This window comes from Pristiophorus japonicus, chromosome 12 (genome assembly GCF_044704955.1).
Source record: "Pristiophorus japonicus isolate sPriJap1 chromosome 12, sPriJap1.hap1, whole genome shotgun sequence".
NCBI classification, from domain to species: Eukaryota; Metazoa; Chordata; class Chondrichthyes; family Pristiophoridae; genus Pristiophorus; species Pristiophorus japonicus.
The window spans coordinates 189843185-189861240 of NC_091988.1; the positions used below are offsets into that span (position 1 = coordinate 189843185).

Consider the following 18056-nt stretch of genomic DNA (forward strand, 5'->3'; position numbering starts at 1 on the left):
TAATAATTGTCATAGCCCATAATAAGAATATAACAAACCACCGAAGAACAAATAGCCATTTGGTTCATCAATTCCACTCCTTTCACAGACCATGTACAGTCTACACTATCATGGATTCTATCCTTCCCATTTCAAGTCCCAAGGGTAAATCCTGCATAAATATTCCTTGATAATCAAACAACTCCAGAATATTTATCCATCTCAGTCATCTCCATGAATTAATCTTGGCTTGCTGCCTGCCATAAACCAATCCTTCTCCCTCCCCTACACCAGCAGCACAAGATGTTCTGTGTTATTTGATCACAGCTGCACATACTATTCGCATAATCTTCAATTATGTTCTGAGATATTTACCTCGCACTTTTTTTTGAAAGTGTTAATGAATATTTGAACAATTCACCTGATATCTAACCATACCACACCACATGGATGAGTAACACACCCCATCCACTGCCGCACAACATACCCCATCTACCAGCACAATATATGGGTGCACAATGCATCCCGTCTACCAAATCCATTGCTCAGTAAGCCCTGTAACTCACTCCAATCTACAGGTTCAATGCGTGGAGAATAACTCACTCCAATCTATAGGCAGAATAACATACCCCACCTACAGACTCTTAGGTGGTCCCTCGAACGAGGATGACTTGCTTCCACATGAGTTCACAGATGTTTCAATGAAGGACCCGTTATTCCAGTCCCGAACTCCAATTGAGGGAGTGGAAGATGCATGTGCGTGGATTTTTTTAACGTGTGGTGACCGTTGCACATCAGCCACCGCACGGGCTTGACAGAGCTAGGCCTTTATCCAGTGGCAAGGGTTAACCAGGTCGACTGGAGACCTGCACCTACAGACTCAATTCATTGCTGAATAACTCACTCCAATCTATAGGCTCAATGCATTGCTGAATAACTCACTCCACCTACAGGCTCAGTGCATTGGTGAATAACTCACTCCAATCTTTCGGCTCAATGCATTGCTGAATAACTCACTCCAATCTATAGGCTCAGTGCATTGGTGAATAACTCACTCCAATCTTTCGGCTCAATGCATTGCTGAATAACTCACTCCAATCTTTCGGCTCAATGCATTGCTGAATAACTCACTCCAATCTCTAGGCTCAATGCATTGCTGAATAACTCACTCCAATCTATAGGCTCAATGCATTGCTGAATAACTCACTCCAATCTTTCGGCTCAATGCATTGCTGAATAACTCACTCCAATCTATAGGCTCAATGCATTGCTGAATAACTCTCTCCACCTACAGGCTCAGTGCATTGGTGACTAATTCAGTCCCAGCCCATCTCCCGGCGCCAGTCTCTGCCTCTCCCTCTAGCCCTCATGTCTTATCCAGCGCACTCTCCGATACAGCCAATCTGTCCAACCCACCGCTCGGGGCTCGGTTCTGCCTAACCGGACTCACGAGGTTTGGAGCGGCGCTGCTTCCTTCTCCTCTTCCTCTCCCTTCTCACTACTTCTGCCCAACTCTTAAGTGTTTGGGAACCGATGCTCTGCCGGATTTGTGTGTGTGGTGTGTGTTGGGTCCTGCGGGAGAACTGTCACCCAGTGTGTGTGTGTGCGCGCTGCAGCCTGTTGCTTTGCATTTTGCTGGGAACCCATTCTTCCAGCTCTGATCGGCAGCTGTGATCCCGGCTCAGCTCAGAGCACAGCGGCTGCTGCTGCTAGACTTCGAAGAGGTAAACGTGTTGCAGCTTTCATTTTCTGTGTGTGTGTATGTGCTTTATGCGGTGGCTTAACATTAGATTTAAATGTAGTCCAGAAATGGATCTGATCTAATGTAGGGGAAAAAAATCCCGAACAATTAAAGGTAACAGTAATAAGATCTCGTTTTTGTATTTAGTCATAACTTACTGCGTGTTTTTTTATACACCTACCAGGAGTAAGCATTTAGGCAATGTATATAAAGTGTGACGAGCAATGTTATTGATGTGAGATTCAAATTTATACTTGTAACAAGATAATTTATTACTTTTATGATTTATGACACCTAGTGAAATTTTTTCCACCTCCCCATCTTACAGCAAGGGCCACGGGATAGTGATTAGAAATCTGACTCACTTCCCCCTCCTCAGGCCAGGGCCATTGAAGTTAATTGTAAGGCTGCTTCAAAGACCTGCTTCAGACTGGCACAGACGAAGAATCAAACCTGGACCCTTTCTGGTTTTGTATGGGTCATCCCATTATCAGCTGAACCCAAAATTGTTTTTGATACTTAGCAGATCTTTACACAATTAAAAATCCCTTGCTCCAGCACTGGGTCTAAACTGGTGGTCGGTGGTATTAATTAATCCACGTAAAACCATGGGTCTCCTGTGGGCAGCCATATTCTCCATTCTTATAATGTCAAACAGCTGGGTCTCAAAATGATAACCCGCCTGCCACAACTGCCAAGCAGAGCATGGCGTTACTTGCAACAATCTGATTTTTGTGCAGTGAACTCTTGTAGCACTTTGCAGGGCTGTGGGGAAAGAGGAGTGGGACAAATTGGCAGTTTTTTCAGAGAGCTGGCACAGGCACGATGGGCCAAATGGCCTCTTTCTGTGTCAGCCAATTGCTCAGTGGATAGCACACTCACCTCTGACTCAGAAGGTTGTGGGTTCAAATCCCACTCCAGGGACTTGAGCACATAAATCTAGACTGACACTCCAGTGCAGTGTCGAGGGAGTGCGGAGGTGCCGTCTTTCGGATGAGACGTTAAACCGAGGCCCTGTCTACTCTCTCAGGTGGGCGTAAAAGATTCCATGACACTATTCCGAAGAAGAGTTATCCCCTGTGTCCTGGCCAATATTTATCCCTCAATCAACATCACTACAACAGATTATCTGGTCATTATCACATTGCTGTTTGTGGGAGCTTGCTGTGCGCAAATTGGCTGCCGCGTTTCCCACATTACACCAGTGACTATACTTCAGAAGTACTTAATTGGCTGTAAAGCGCTTTGGGAGGTCCGGTGGTCGTGAAAGGCGCTATATAAATGCAAGTCTTTCTGTGCTGTATGATTCTCTCCTGACCCTATCCTGGTGGTGCTGCTCCTGACCTTGGCCAAGTCTGCCCACTTGCACAAGCCCTAGATGTGTGAGATTTCCAGGGAAGATGTCTGTCCACTTGCCCACATTTTGATTTTCAGTATGTGCCAGGGTGACCCTGGGGTACCAGTATGCAGGGTTTGCATGCCAGCTGGACCACGGGCACCACATGACACCCACTGTTTAGTTGCAGCTGACTTCAAACCTGTCATTTGTTATTTATTTTTGTTAAACTCTTTGGACAAATTCCCCAACCTCCTTGCCCAAACTTGTTTGTGCCAATCGCCCTGTTTGGAGCACTTGTTGATTCCCATTGTGCTTTGTCAAATTTTACTAACTAGTGGTCAAAAGTGAACACTACTTTAATACTCTGTTGGGAGAGGGTCGTGTCAAATATGTGATGCTGTCTGTATATCGCGGCATCGCCTCTAATGTTAAGCTCTAGATGTGGCAGTGTGGTGGAAGTGTAGAGAAGCTGACTGCATCAGGTAGGTAGGAGTGTGCTCAAGTAAGAGCAGGCTGACGTAGCTGGTCAATAGAGGCGAGGCAATGTCCTTTTGTGAACTTCCCAAAGAAAATTGTTCTGTGAGAAATTTGTCTCCGTACGGAAAAGGTGAGCAAGAAATTGAAAGCTGGACGTGCAGAGTCTGTGCAAGAATCTTTGCATTTGTCTGCTGACTGATCATGGAGGTTATCGAGAGGTGACCCTGCTCTGTTTTCCAACTTAACGATCAACGTTCAATTGACATACTGGTCGAACAGGCCATTATTGAACAGGTAACCTCAATTGCTGTGGCATAGCCAGTCAGTAGTTGATCAGAACTGCTGTGTTTCAGCAGGAATGATTGGACTGGCCTTTACAATAATAGTAACTGGGGGTGCTGGCTGTAAGACATCGCATTTAACAGAGAAATAATCCTTCATGTCGAACACTTAACGGGAGAAATTAATGCAGGATCGGAACATAGTTCAAAAATGTAATTTATTATCCTCGATTGCCTTCAGGGTATATTGAACAAAACCAGCTTTTCTGAAAATCCTATCGGCCTCAGTGCTGATTGTCCAGCTCTTTTGCCTTCTGATGTAAATCGGTTACAAGCTAGCGAGCCTGTCACCTATGTGCCTGCCCACTGCTGTTCCTTTGGAAATTTGGCCGGGGAGGGGAGAAACAGACAGCAACGCAGCTGCAGCCCTCTCCCACTGGAGGATAGCTGAGCCACAATGGAAGCCCAATCAAGATTTAAGTTGTATAGTATAGTGTAGGGCTAGATCTAGGTTAGAAGTCCGCTTCTTTTCCCAGAGAACAGTAGAGCTCTGGAACAAGCTGCCGTTTCATGTGGTAGATGCAGACTTGCTGAATTCCTTCAAGCGAAAGCTGGATTTGTTTCTGGCTGTGGCAGAGGTCGCCACGTACAGAAGGTATTTACTGCAGGAAATTCAGGGCCAGAGGGCTCTCCTGGACCAGTTTCGACCCCCGAGGTGGGTCGGAGAGGAATTTCCCAGATTTTTTCCCCCAAATTATTCTGTTTTTTTTTTCATTTTTTGCCTCTCCCAGGAGATCACATGGTTTGGGGTGGGGTGGAGCGTATATGTTGTGATACACAAGGTATCGCAATTGTGTGGGACAGGCTCGATGGACTGGATGGTCTTTACCTGTCTGTCATTGTTCGTCTGTTCATCAAATCCAGCAGCAAATCCAGCAATTTCTATATTTTATTTAAAAGGGGAAAGGGGGGGGCAGAAGGGTAGGCAGAGAGATTACTCCTCTGATGTGTTGGTGGAAACTTCCTCTACGACCCTTCCCCTCATAAGCGATTGAAACTAGTGCAGGCGACCAGTCTGGCCATGATGCGTGTCATTTTGTTATGCTGATGGGGCGAGATGAAGAGGGTTGGAAGGGGGCTCGTGTGGAGCATGAAGCCAGTCTTGTCCTGTTGGGCCAAATGGCCTTTACCTGTGCTGTACATTCTACGCACAGTACCTGCCCTTTGTACGAGGTGATCCCTGCGGATCCCGGCACGAAACCGGTAGAACTCTCGCGTGAAGCAATTCAGCGAATCGCTGTTCACCGCACGAGCCGGCAGCCTGTTCCAGAAGTCACGCTCAAACTGTGACGTGCTCTGCTCAGATCACAGCTATGTTCAGTTTTGGTTACTGAGACACAAGGGAGGCAGTCAAGCATGAGAGGCAGTGCAGAGGGGAACAACCAGGCTGATCCCCAGTGTTGGAGATCTGAATTATGAAGAACACCTGCAGAAACTCAGGCTTGTTAGCTTTGGAAGGAGACTATGGAGAGGTGCAATAGGGCAAGAAAGAAAGAGTTATATTTATAAAGCGCCTTTCACGACCACCAGATATCTCAAACGCTTTACAGCCAATGAAGTACTTTTGAAGTGTTGTCACTGTTGTAATATGGGAAACGCAGCAGCCAATTTGCGCAAAGCAAGCTCCCACAAACAGCAATGTGATAATGACTAGATAATTTGTTTTTGTTATGTTGATTGCGAGTTGATCCCAGGACACCGGGAATAACTCCCCTGCTCTTCTTTGAAATAGTGCAATGGAATCTTTTACATCCACCTGAGAGAGCGGACGGGGCCTCGGTTTTATGGCTCATCCAAAAGATGGCACCTTCGGCAGTGCAGCGCTCCCTCAGCCTAGATTTATGTGCTCAAGTCCCTGGAGTGGGATATGAACCCACAACCTTCTTATCCACAGGCGAGTGTGCTACCAACTGAGCCACGGCTAACAAGGGGGAAGTGCAGGGTCTTTCAGTATGTATGTGTTAAAGGCCAAATGGTTTTCCTCATCCATATTTAACTTGTTGTCATGTGATGAAGAATCTAGAATTTTAAAGAATGAGAGGTAATCTCATTGAAGCATATAAAATTCTTACAGAGCTTGACAGGATAAATGCAAGGAGGATGTTTCCCCTGGCTGAGGAGTCTAGAACCAGGGGTCACAGTCTCAGAATAAGGAGTCGGCCATTTAGGACTGAGCTGAGGAGAAATTTCTTCACTCAAAGGGTTGTGAATTGTTGGAATTCTCTACTCCAGAGAGCTGTGAATGTTGAATCGTTGAGTATATTCAAGGCAGAGATCAATAGATTTTTGGATATTAAGGGATATGGGGATAGTGTGGGAAGGTGGAGTTGAGGTCGAAGATCAGCCATGATCTTATTGAATGGTGGAGCAGGCTCGAAGGGCCGAATGGCCTACTCCAGCTCCTATTTTTTATGTTCTCATGAAGACCGGAAGGTGCCAGGTTTTATCACTTGTCTATGCTGAATTAACTGATCCCTGCTGGGACAGCAGTTAGGGTGCTACAGTTGACCTCGGCACAGGTGGGGTACGGAGGTCAAAGATCAGCCAGACATATTGTTCCTCGTCTCTGCGCCGTGATCCCTGATGGGGAGTTCCTGTGAAGCGGTTGGGCGAGGAAAAAGCTCGGACTCCGTTGTGATGCCCGCCAAGGTTCAACAGCCTGGTGATATTCAACATCTAGGTTCATTTAGGAAAAATGGACAGAGGACTACTGGTTCAGTATGAGGCAGCACCTGTAGGAGAGGAAACATTTGAGGTGGGGGGAGAGGAATGGCAAAGATTTTTCCCCAAAAGTTAGTAACAACAACAATTTGTATTCATATACCGCCTTTAACGTAGTAAAACAAAATTTGTTAGAAAAAAAAATTTGACACTGAGCCACATAAGGAGAAATTAGGGCAGATGACCAAAAGTTTGGTCAAAGAGATAGCTTTTAAGGAGCATCGCAAAGGTGGAGAAATTTAGGGCCTAGGCAGCTGAAGCCAAGGCCACCAATGGTTGAGCGATTAAAATCAGGGATGCTCAAGAGACCAGAGTTAGAGGAGCACAGATATCTCGGCATGGGGGTGGGGATTGTGGGGCTGGAGGAGATTACAGAGATAGGGAGGGGCGAGGCCACGGAAGGATTTGAAAACAAGGGCGAGAATTTTAAAATTGAGGCATTGCCTAACCGGGGGGACCAATGTAGCTCAGCGAGCACGGGGTGATGGGTGAGCGGGATTTAGTGTGAGTTAGGACACGGGCAGCCACGTTTTGGATGACCTCAAGTTTATGTAAGTATAAGATTGAAGGTTATAAGTGTTTGGTGGGAGAATTACTATAATAATGATTCCACTGTCAGTTGTGGGATGCAGTGACAAACTTGGTCTCTGTAAAAACACACACACTTCACAGTTAGTGAGAACAGGCAGCTTTTGGAGGAAGCAGCAGTGTTTTTGAAATTTATGTCTGTCGAAACAGTGGAGGAAAAATGACTCATTGGTTTAACTGGCCATCACTCGGCGAGAATGTTTCCAAGTATTTCAGAGGAAACAGGAATATGGGTCAGCTTTCCCAATTAGATAATGTTTTTGTAAGTCTAAAACGAAACAAAGACTTGCATTGCATCAACTGCTTGTGCCAAGAACTGAGGCTGTGTTCACTTCCATCAGCCTCTTTGGGCTATAATGACCTGTAATGTTATGACGGTGGAAAATAAGTGGTGAGATCTGAATGCTTTTCTTTATATACAGAGAGTTTATAGCACAGAAACAGGCCATTTGGCCCAACAAGTCTATGCTGGCGTTTATGCTCCACTTGAGTCACTTCCCACCTTACATCTTCTCACCCTATCAGCACTTCCTTCCTCCTTCAAGTACCTATCTGGCTTCCCCTTAAAGACATCTATGCTATTTTACAACCCACAACCCTATTATTTTTTAGGACACGTGCCGCCACCACCCCCCATTTTAACTTCCTTCATTGAGGATTGCAGTGCCATAAAATGGTGGGACGTAGGCCCACGTTGATAATTCCCTGTCTGCTTATCTCAATAGTATCACTCTGAGAAATGATAGGGCCAATCAGACAAAGCCATTTAGGACTGAGACGAGGAGAAATTTCTGCACTTTGTGAATCTTTGGAATTCTCTAGAGGGCTGTTGATGCTCAGTCATTGAGTATATTCTGGATAGAGATAGATAGATTTTTGGATATTAAGGGAATCGAGGGATATGGGGATAGTGCAGGAAAGTGGAGTTGAGGTAGAAGATCAGCCATGATCTTGAATGGCGGAGCAGGCTCGAAGGGCCGAATGGCTTACTCCTGCTCCTAATTCTTATGAAGACCAGAAAGAACCAGATTTTATTGCTGGTCTATGCTGAGTTAGCTGATCTCTGCTGGGACAGCAGTTAAGGTGCTACAGTTGACCTCTGCACAGGTGGGGTATGGAGGTCAAAGATCAGCCAGGCATATTGTTCCTCGTCTCTGCGCCGTGATCCCTGCTGGGGAGTTCCTGTGACGCCATTGGGTGCGAAAAGGCTCGGACTCAGCTGTGATGCCCTCCAAGGTTCAGTAGCCTGGTGACACTCAGCATCTTGGCTCCACAATATCTCCTGGTCTGGGAACTGGTCTCTTTGTGTGACTTGTCACCAAGACAAGGTGGGCAGGGGAATAGGGCAAGAGCTAAACCACTAGTAAAGTGGGACTGTGAGCACTTCATGTGATTGTGTATGTAATTGCTTTTTGATGTGCTTGGGTGATTGAGCTTTTCCTCTGATCTTGCAAGTGAATGGCAGTAACTACATTGGACCTCTCCAAGCTGTGATTGTGGGTCAGCTCTCATCATCAGTACTGCATACTGCCAAGGTAGTCATTGGCAGGACAATAAGCACATTGTTTTTAATTATGTTGGATTTAGGCATTAAATCTGAAGAGATTATGAATAAATAAACCAAGTCGATAAATACCCGTGCTCGCAAGTAGTTAACATCTTTGCAGGAAGAGGAGAATGGAAAGAAATTGACACAAAAACCCCCAAATTCCAGGCTGCAGACACATCCAGGAGACGTTATCTCTGCAGTCTGAGCTACATTTGAACCCCAAGTCCCAGCGGTGGAAAAACACTGTTCTATCTACAGCAACCAGTGTCTACACTTGACTTTAACACTTGTATCACTTACTGATCTGAGAAAAGAGCTTTCAATGGATGGATGTATAATGAACTAATTAGCTTAAATAAGGTGCGTCATACAGGATGAAGTTATTAAAATTGCTAGTATTGTAATTACATAGAATGTACAGCACAGAAACAGGCCATTCGGCCCAACTGGTCTGTGCCGGTGTTTATGCTCTACACGAGCCTCCTCCCACCCCTCTTCATCTAACCCTGTCAGCCTATCCATCTATTCCTTTCTCCCTCATGTGCTTATCCAGTTTACCTTTAACTGCATCCGTGCTATTCGCCTCAACTACTCTTTGTGGTAGCGAGTTCCACATTCTAACCACCCCTCTGGGTAAAGAAGTTTCTCTTGAATTCCCTATTAGATTTATTGGTGACTATCTTATATTTATGACCCGTAGCTTTGATCTCCCCAAAATTCTGTTTTTTAAAAAAAAAGTTTGGATGTTTAAAAGTTAAAATCCCAGGGCTAGAAATTGATCAGCCTATCACCGCGTTTCTTGGCAGCATTTCCTTGTTTTGGGCGGAGTTTCAATCCGTTGGAAATTCATCAGGGCCTTATGCCGGCTGTTTCGAAATACTGCTGGGGGAGCGGACATCCGGCACGCAACGCTGGGAAAACCATTCCCGCCCGAGTTTGGTGGGAGCGGTGATCCGTACTTTTTCAACAAAAAAAAACACCCAGTTGGAGCAGCTCTTCGATGGACAGTAGGTATGAAACACTGCAAAAAAAGGTAAATAAATGGGTTTTAAAACATTTTTTTGCAGCATCAGTTTAAAAAGGCTCCCTTGAATGTTTACCGATGTTTTATTTTTTGAAAAAATATTTTTTGTGATTCTCCCCCCCCCTCCGCCCTCCCGAGGTCCGGTTCATTTCACCAGGATCGTGTTTATTGCCGAGAATCCTCCTGGAGCACCCATTTTTCCCGCCTGCAGTTTTTTTTTCTTCATTTTTTTTGATCAATTTTCTGCCGGCGTTAATTGCAGAATCTTAGCGGGTTTTTGGGCAGTAAACGGGCGGTGGTGACCTTCGATCCATTTCTAGACCCCCAGTGTTTTATAAATTTAGAGGAGAAAGAGAACCAGTTTTCTCTTTGACATTTCTGTTACCTTCCAAGTGCATTAGATGAGGGAGGTGAAGTCGTACCTTCCCAGCAGTGACATGTTGCATGGGACAGTTCTAACCTGTAACTCTCCTCAATGCCTCTGTGACTGACTGTGGATTAGCAGGAACAATGCAGCCCAGCGGCACTGTCCATTTTCTGGACTTGAAACTTTCATTTTTGCTTTGTAAATGCGGATATGAAAAGGACAGAAGGTAGGCGACCTGCAGTTGTGGGTTACATTTCTGGTTTAAACCATCACCCCCCCCCCCCCCAAATAAACACCATGCATATTGAGACTCAAATTATATAATAGTTCCTTTGGAAACTTTTGTTTTGCATAGAACATCTTTAAATTAGGGGTACGGTAGCAGTGTGGCTATGTTACGAGAATAGTAATCGAGAGCCCTGATTAATGATCCGGAGTCGAGTGTATATCCCACCACGGCAGCTGGGGAATTTAAATTTAATTTAATTAAATAAATCTGGAATTTAAAGCTAGTATCAGTAATAGTGACTATCGGATTGTCGTAAAAACCCATCTGGTTCACTAATGGCCTTACCCGGTCTGGCCTATATGTGACTCCAGACCCACTGCAATGTGGTTGACTCTTAACTACCCCCTGAAATGGCCTAGCGAGCCACTCAATTGTATTCATGAAAGCAGCTCACCACCACCTTCTCGAGGACAATTAGGGTGGGCAATAAATGCTGTCCTTGCTGGCGACGTCCGCATCCAGAAGGATAGAATAAAAGGAAAAGGAGGTGGGGTAGCATTGCTGGTTAAAGAGGAGATTAATGCAATAGTTAGGAAGGACATTAGCTTGGATGATGTGGAATCTATATGGGTAGAGCTGCAGAACACCAAAGGGCAAAAAATGTTAGTGGGAGTTGTGTATAGACCTCCAAACAGTAGTAGTGATGTTGGGGAGTGCATCAAACAGGAAATTAGGGGTGCATGCAATAAAGGTGCAGCAGTTATCATGGGTGACTTCAATATTCATATAGATTGGGCTAACCAAACTGGAAGCAATACAGTAGGGGAGGATTTCCTGGAATGCATAAGGGATGGTTTTCTAGACCAATATGTCGAGGAACCAACTAGCGGGGAGGCCATCTTAGACTGGGTGTTTTGTAACGAGAGAGGATTCATTAGCAATCTCGTTGTGCGAGGTCCCTTGGGGAAGAGTGACCATAATATGTTGGAATTCTACATTAGGATGGAGAATGAAACAGTTAATTCAGAGACCATGGTCCAGAACTTAAAGAAGGGTAACTTTGAAGGTATGAGGCGTGAATTGGCTAGGATAGATTGGCGAATGATACTTAAGGGGTTGACTGTGGATGGGCAATGGCAGACATTTAGAGACCGCATGGATGAACTATAACAATTGTACATCCCTGTCTGGCGTAAAAATAAAAAAGGGAAGGTGGCTCAACCGTGGCTATCAAGGGAAATCAGGGATAGTATTAAAGCCAAGGAAGTGGCATACAAATTGGCCAGAAATAGCAGTGAACCTGGGGACTGGGAGAAATTTAGAACTCAGCAGAGAAGGACAAAGGGTTTGATTAGGGCAGGGAAAATAGAGTACGGGAGAAAGCTTGCAGGGAACATTAAGACGGACTGCAAAAGCTTCTATAGATATGTAAAGAGAAAAAGGTTAGTAAAGACAAACGTAGGTCCCCTGCAGTCAGAATCAGGGGAAGTCATAACGGGGAACAAAGAAATGGCGGACCAATTGAACAAGTACTTTGGTTCGGTATTCACTAAGGAGGACACAAACAACCTTCCGGATATAAAAGGGGTCAGAGGGTCTAGTAAGAAGGAGGAACTGAAGGAAATCCTTATTAGTCAGGAAATTGTGTTGGGGAAATTGATGGGATTGAAGGCCGATAAATCCCCAGGGCCTGATGGACTGCATCCCAGAGTACTTAAGGAGGTGGCCTTGGAAATAGTGGATGCATTGATTGTCATTTTCCAACATTCCATAGACTCTGGATCAGTTTCTATGGAGTGGAGGGTAGCTAATGTAACTCCACTTTTTAAAAAAGGAGGGAGAGAGAAAACACGGAATTACAGACCGGTCAGCCTGACATCGGTAGTGGGTAAAATGATGGAATCAATTATTAAGGATCTCCTAGCAGCGCATTTGGAAAGAGGTGACATGATAGGTCCAAGTCAGCATGGATTTGTGAAAGGGAAATTATGCTTGACATATCTTCTGGAATTTTTTGAGGATGTTTCCAGTAGAGTGGACAAGGGAGAACCAGTTGATGTGGTGTATTTGGACTTTAAGAAGGCTTTCGACAAGGTCCCACACAAGAGATTAATGTGCAAAGTTAAACCCCATGGGATTGGGGGTAGTGTGCTGACGTGGATTGAGAACTGGTTGTCAGACAGGAAGCAAAGAGCAGGAGTAAATGGATACTTTTCAGAATGGCAGGCAGTGACTAGTGGGGTGCCGCAAGGTTCTGTGCTGGGGCCCCAGCTGTTTACATTGTGCATTAATGATTTAGACGAGGGGATTAAATGTAGTATCTCCAAATTTGCGGATGACACTAAGTTGGGTGGCAGTGTGAGCTGTGAGGCGGATGCTATGAGGCTGCAGAGTGACTTGGATAGGTTAGGTGAGTGGGCAAATGCATGGCAGATGAAGTATAATGTGGATAAATGTGATGTTATCCACTTTGATGGTAAAAACAGAGAGACAGACTATTATTTAAATGGTGACAGATTAGGAAAAGGGGAGGTGCAACGAGACCTGGGTGTCATGGTACATCAGTCATTGAAGGTTGGCATGCAGGTACAGCAGGCGGTTAAGAAAGCAAATGGCATGTTGGCCTTCATAGCGAGGGGATTTGAGTACAGGGGCAAGGAGGTGTTACTACAGTTGCACAGGGCCTTGGTGAGGCCACACCTGGAGTATTGTGTACAGTTTTGGTCTCCTAACTTGAGGAAGGACATTTTTGCTATTGAGGGAGTGCAGCGAAGGTTCACGAGACTGATTCCTGGGATGGCGGGACTGACATATCAAGAAAGACTGGATCAACTGGGCTTGTATTCACTGGAGATCAGAAGAATGAGAGGGGATCTCAGAGAAACGTTTAAAATTCTGATGGGGTTAGACAGGTTAGATGCAGGAAGAATGTTCCCAATGTTGGGGAAGTCCAGAATCGGGGTCACAGTCTAAGGATAAGGGGTAAGCCATTTAGGACCGAGATGAGGAGAAACTTCTTCACCCAGAGAGTGGTGAACCTGTGGAATTCTCTACCACAGAAAGTTGTTGAGGCCAATTCACTAAATATATTCAAAAAGGAGTTAGATGTAGTCCTTACTACTAGGGGGATCAAGGGGTATGACGAGAAAGCAGGAATGGGGTACTGAAGTTGCATGTTCAGCCATGAACTCATTGAATGGCGGTGCAGGCTCGAAGGGCCGAATGGCCTACTTTCTATGTTTCTATGTTTCTATCCCGTGAATTAATAAAAAAAAAAGTCCTCATGTTTGAAGGAAATCTTTTTTCCTGTCTAAGTTCAGTTATTACGAGGAAGTACATTCTTGTGATATCTTCAGACAGCAATGTCTGGCCAATTTGACAAATGGTGGCATTTGTCGTGATCTTTTATACACACAGACAAAGACAGTCTGTCACCTTTACACCCACACAAACATTTAGCTTCAGACACAAATGCAAACAGAGGCTAAATAGTTGGATTACCTCCAAATGTGTGTCTTCCTCGGCACTAACCATCCAAGATGATTTGTTTTTCTGTCCCTAGTGTTTGGCCATACTTGAGGAGCACAGTTCCCTATACAGTGACTTCTGTGGAGATAGAATCATCGAATGGTTACTGCACAGAAGGACGCCATGCGTCTGGCTCTCTGCATGAGCGCTTCAGCTAGTATCACACTCTCATAGGTTTGTGTCATACGAATATACGAAAATAACAGGCAGGAAAAGACAAGCTGGCCCATCAATCATAGAATATTACAGCACTGAAGGAGGCCATTCAGCCCATTGAGTCTGAGCCAACTCGTTAGAAGAGCGATCCAGTTAGTGCCACTCCCCTGCTCTTTCCCCATATCGTTACAATTTTTTCTCCTTCAAATTTTTATCCAGTTCCCTTTTAAAGGCTACTATTGAATCTGTATCCACCACCTTATGAGACAGTGCATTCCAAATCCTAACCACTCATTGCATCTAAGTTTTTCCTCATGTTGCCTCTGACTCTTTTACAGTCACCTTAAATCTGTGCCCTCTCATTATCGACCCTTCAGCCATTGGATACAGTTTTGCTTTATTTACTCTATCTAAATCCTTCATGATTTTAAACACCTCCTATAAAATCTCCTCTCAGCAATGCTCTGTTCTAAGGAGAACAACCCAAGCTTCTCTAGTCTGTCCACAGATTGTATTCTCTCATCCCTGGAGCCATTCTAGTAAATCTCTTCTGTACCCTCTCCAAAGCCTTCACGTCCTGCCCCATGCTAATAATGGCAGGAGCATCGTGACTAGACGCTACCTACTGCCTCCCCCGCCACCCCCCCTTCCACCAGTGCTCCCTCCCCCTCTTCAGCCATGTAATCTCCCGGGTCAGGCCAAAAAACAGAAAGAAATACAGGGCCAATAAAGGGGGCTAAATAGCACTCTGGAAAATTCCTCTCCAACTCCCTCAGGAGATCAAAATCACTCCAGAAATATTAGGACAGGTGTCCAAAAGCTTGGTCAAAGAGGTAGGTTTGGGAGCATCTTAAAGAATTAGAGAGGCGAAGAGCTTTTGGGATCAAAATCACTCCAAAAGACCATATTGTATCTAAACTTACCGAGGGATTATTCAAGTTCTGTCATAACCATTCTCAGTTTTGTCATGATAAAAAATGTGCGGTTATCCAGGACCAAAAGCTTTAACATTGAACGCACTCATGCATCACTCATGTTAAAAAAAAATCAAAGTGTATCAAACTTGGAGAAGGGAGAATCAAAACAGTTGTGATTTGGTGTTTAAGATTTAGCCTCGTGATATTTCTTTCCTACTTTGCATACGTTTTCTGTCTGTCTCGAAGTAAGGTTGCAGCAGTAGTACTATCAGGACCCGCACTTCCGTCGTTCGCTCAGTGTTTCTAATGGAAACTCCAGCCCGGTGACAGAGGAAGTAGCTTGTCAGTTTGTGATCTGTGTGCTTCTGAACAGGAAGTGTTGAAGGTAAAATGGTGTACTGACTACTCTGCATAGACCTGACACATATCGCTTCACTACAAAACAAATTACCTTCTTCCAGCCGAGCCTTGCCAGGTAAACAAAAAGAGACAAATTTCGTTTGACATTTTTACACTCGTGTTGTACCCTTTAGAATTTAACCATGTGACATTTGAAGATCAGGACAGCTATTAAACTTATTTTACCTGAAGTTGCATTCAACCCGCTTCAAGTAAAGATTTCCTATTTGAAACTAATTGTGATAAATGTACATCTGGAGAAGCTCGTATTGTTTTTCTTGCAGCAGAGGTGGTTAAAAGGAGATTTCATAGATGTGTTCAAAATTATCAGGCATTTTGATAGAGTAAATAGGGAGAAACTTCCAATGGCAGGAGGGTCGGTAAGCACAGGACACAGAGGGGGGATGAGGAGAATTTTTTTTTTACGCAGCGAGTTGTTGTGATCTGGAACGCGCTGCCTGAAACGTTGGTGGAAGCAGATTCAATCGTAACTTTCAAAAAGGAATTGGATAAATACCAAAAATGAAATAAATTGTAGGCTTTGGGGAAGGAGCAGGGGTCGGGACTAATTGGATAACTCTTTCAAAGAGCTGGCACAGGTGCGATGGGCTGAATGGCCTCCTCCTGTGCTGTATCATTCTATGCTTCTAAGTCAACGTATGAAAAATTATCTTTTTTTTAACATGTATTTTTGTGATGAATTGTTATGCCCATTAAGGTGAGGGGCGTCATTGCTGGGGAGCAAAGTAATTTTTCCTGCACTGTCGGTTTCAAACACTCCTGTATCTCCCAAACAAACATGCACTAACCTCCGCCTACTGCACCGCTTTGGTATTTCCACAACTCCGTCAGTTAGTAATCTTCTGGTCTGTAGATCAGGAGACTGCGGGTTCATGTCCCACACTAGGATTTAAGCTCGTAATCTAGGCTGATGCTACAATCACAACTTGTATTTGTATAGCCCCTTTAATGCAATAAAACGTCTCAAGGTGCCCAGGAACATTATCAAACAAACCTTGACACCAAGCCACATAAAGAGGTATTAGGACAGGTGACCAAAAGCGTGGTCAAAGAGGTCAGTTTTAAGGAGCAGAGTGAGGTAGAAAGGCGAAGAGGTGTAGGGAGGGGAATTCCAGAGCTTGGGACCTAGGCAGCTGAAGGCATGGCTGCCAATGGAGGGGCGATGGAAATCAGGGATGCACAAGAGGCCGGAATTGGAGGAACGCAGAAATCTTGGGGGTAGGGGTTGGAGGGCTGGAGGAGGTTACAGAGGTGGGGAAGGGCGAGGCCATGGAGGGATTTGAACACCAGGATGGGAATATTAAATTTGTGCTATTGCTTGGCCGAGAGCCAATGTAGGTCAGTATAGTAATGATGGAGTGCTGCATTGTTGGAGGTGCCATCCCCCACACTCCTGTCTGTTCTGGACTTTAAAGATCCCATGACTATTCAAAGAAGAGAAGAGAGTTCTCCTGGTAACCTGGCCAACTTTCTTACCTCAACCAAAATTGCTGTTTGTGAGTCGTTATTGGTGCAGAATGGTTGCTGCATTTACCAACCCAACAATCGCTGTTTTCTAAAGTAATTAATTTTGAAATGTTTTGAGACATTCCAATGATATGCTGAAGTACCATATAAATGCAAGATGTTGTTTTGTTACTATGCCAGCTATCCTTTCTTCGATGATGAATTTTCTGTAAGCAATACAGTCAATTTAATATCAATCTGTGTTCAGTTTGGGCTAGTTTAGTGCTGTTGGCCTGATGCCATTGGCCATTGGTTTCAGCTTACTTCAGATGGACCATTGCAGCCCAGAGAAACCGATGAGTCTGGCTGAGGTTGAATTACAGATCTCATTGGTGAAAGGGCTGTAAGGCTGCCATTTTTTTTTGAAGAGGCAAAAATTGATCAAGACCAGGTTACAATACATAAATCTACCGCAATGCTAAGGTAGGGTTTTTTTTTTTGGTTTTCTTTTTAACCACTTACAAACAACAGCAACAACTTATATTAAAAAGTGCTTGTAACATGGTAAACGTCCTAAGGTGCTTCACAGGATTGTTATAAGACAACAACAAAAAATTTGACACGGAGCCACACAAGAAGAAATTATGGCAGAAGCTTGGTCAAAGAGGTGGCTTTTGAGAAGTGTTTTAAAGGAGGAAAGGAGAGGTTTAGGCAGGGAGTGCCCGAGGTTCTATTTTGCATGTAACACAAACGTGAACCAGATCTGCTTGTAGATACACGATGGTGAAATGGGCCAGTTCTTTTTAAGAACATAGCAGTAGACCTTTGCTGTGTGGTTTTCACTTGTCAAAATTACCGAGTGGCCATTCATGAAATTACACAGAAACTTCAACACAGAAAGCACAGCCTTCGACCCAACCAGCCTGAGTTGGTATTTACTCTTCATACGAGCAGTAGACCCATGTGCCCATCCTATTCCCTGATCCCTTTATCCCTCTGTCCTTCAACCAGCTAACAAAACCTTCTTAACTGTTGGAGTGGTCTATGCTTCAACCACTAACTTCGATAATGTGTACCACAGCCACACCGTCCTCTGTCTTAAAGGAAACGTTCCTCTTACTCTGTGTCCGAAATCTCTTACATTTGATCTTAAGGGTGTCAACTGTGACTCAGTGGGCAGCACTCTTGCCTCTGAGTCAGAAGGTTGTAGGTTCAAGTCCCACTACAGAGACTT

General features: G+C 44.6%; 1 protein-coding gene across 5 annotated transcripts in view; it reads left to right on the forward strand.

The window, feature by feature from the left end:
- Window positions 1–1606: 1606 nt before the first annotated feature.
- The window catches only part of LOC139277617 (protein phosphatase 1 regulatory inhibitor subunit 16B-like), a 172179-nt gene continuing 155729 nt past the window's right edge, over window positions 1607–18056 (forward strand). The window contains exon 1 of one of the 5 annotated variants that reach the window (XM_070896324.1): window positions 1607–1703. The gene's annotated coding sequence lies outside the window, so the exon portion shown is untranslated. Of the gene's footprint in view, window positions 1704–9722; window positions 9769–15361; window positions 15432–18056 lie in introns of those variants that run through there. The other 4 variants (XM_070896323.1, XM_070896325.1, XM_070896321.1 and 1 more) reach the window with 4 other exon arrangements.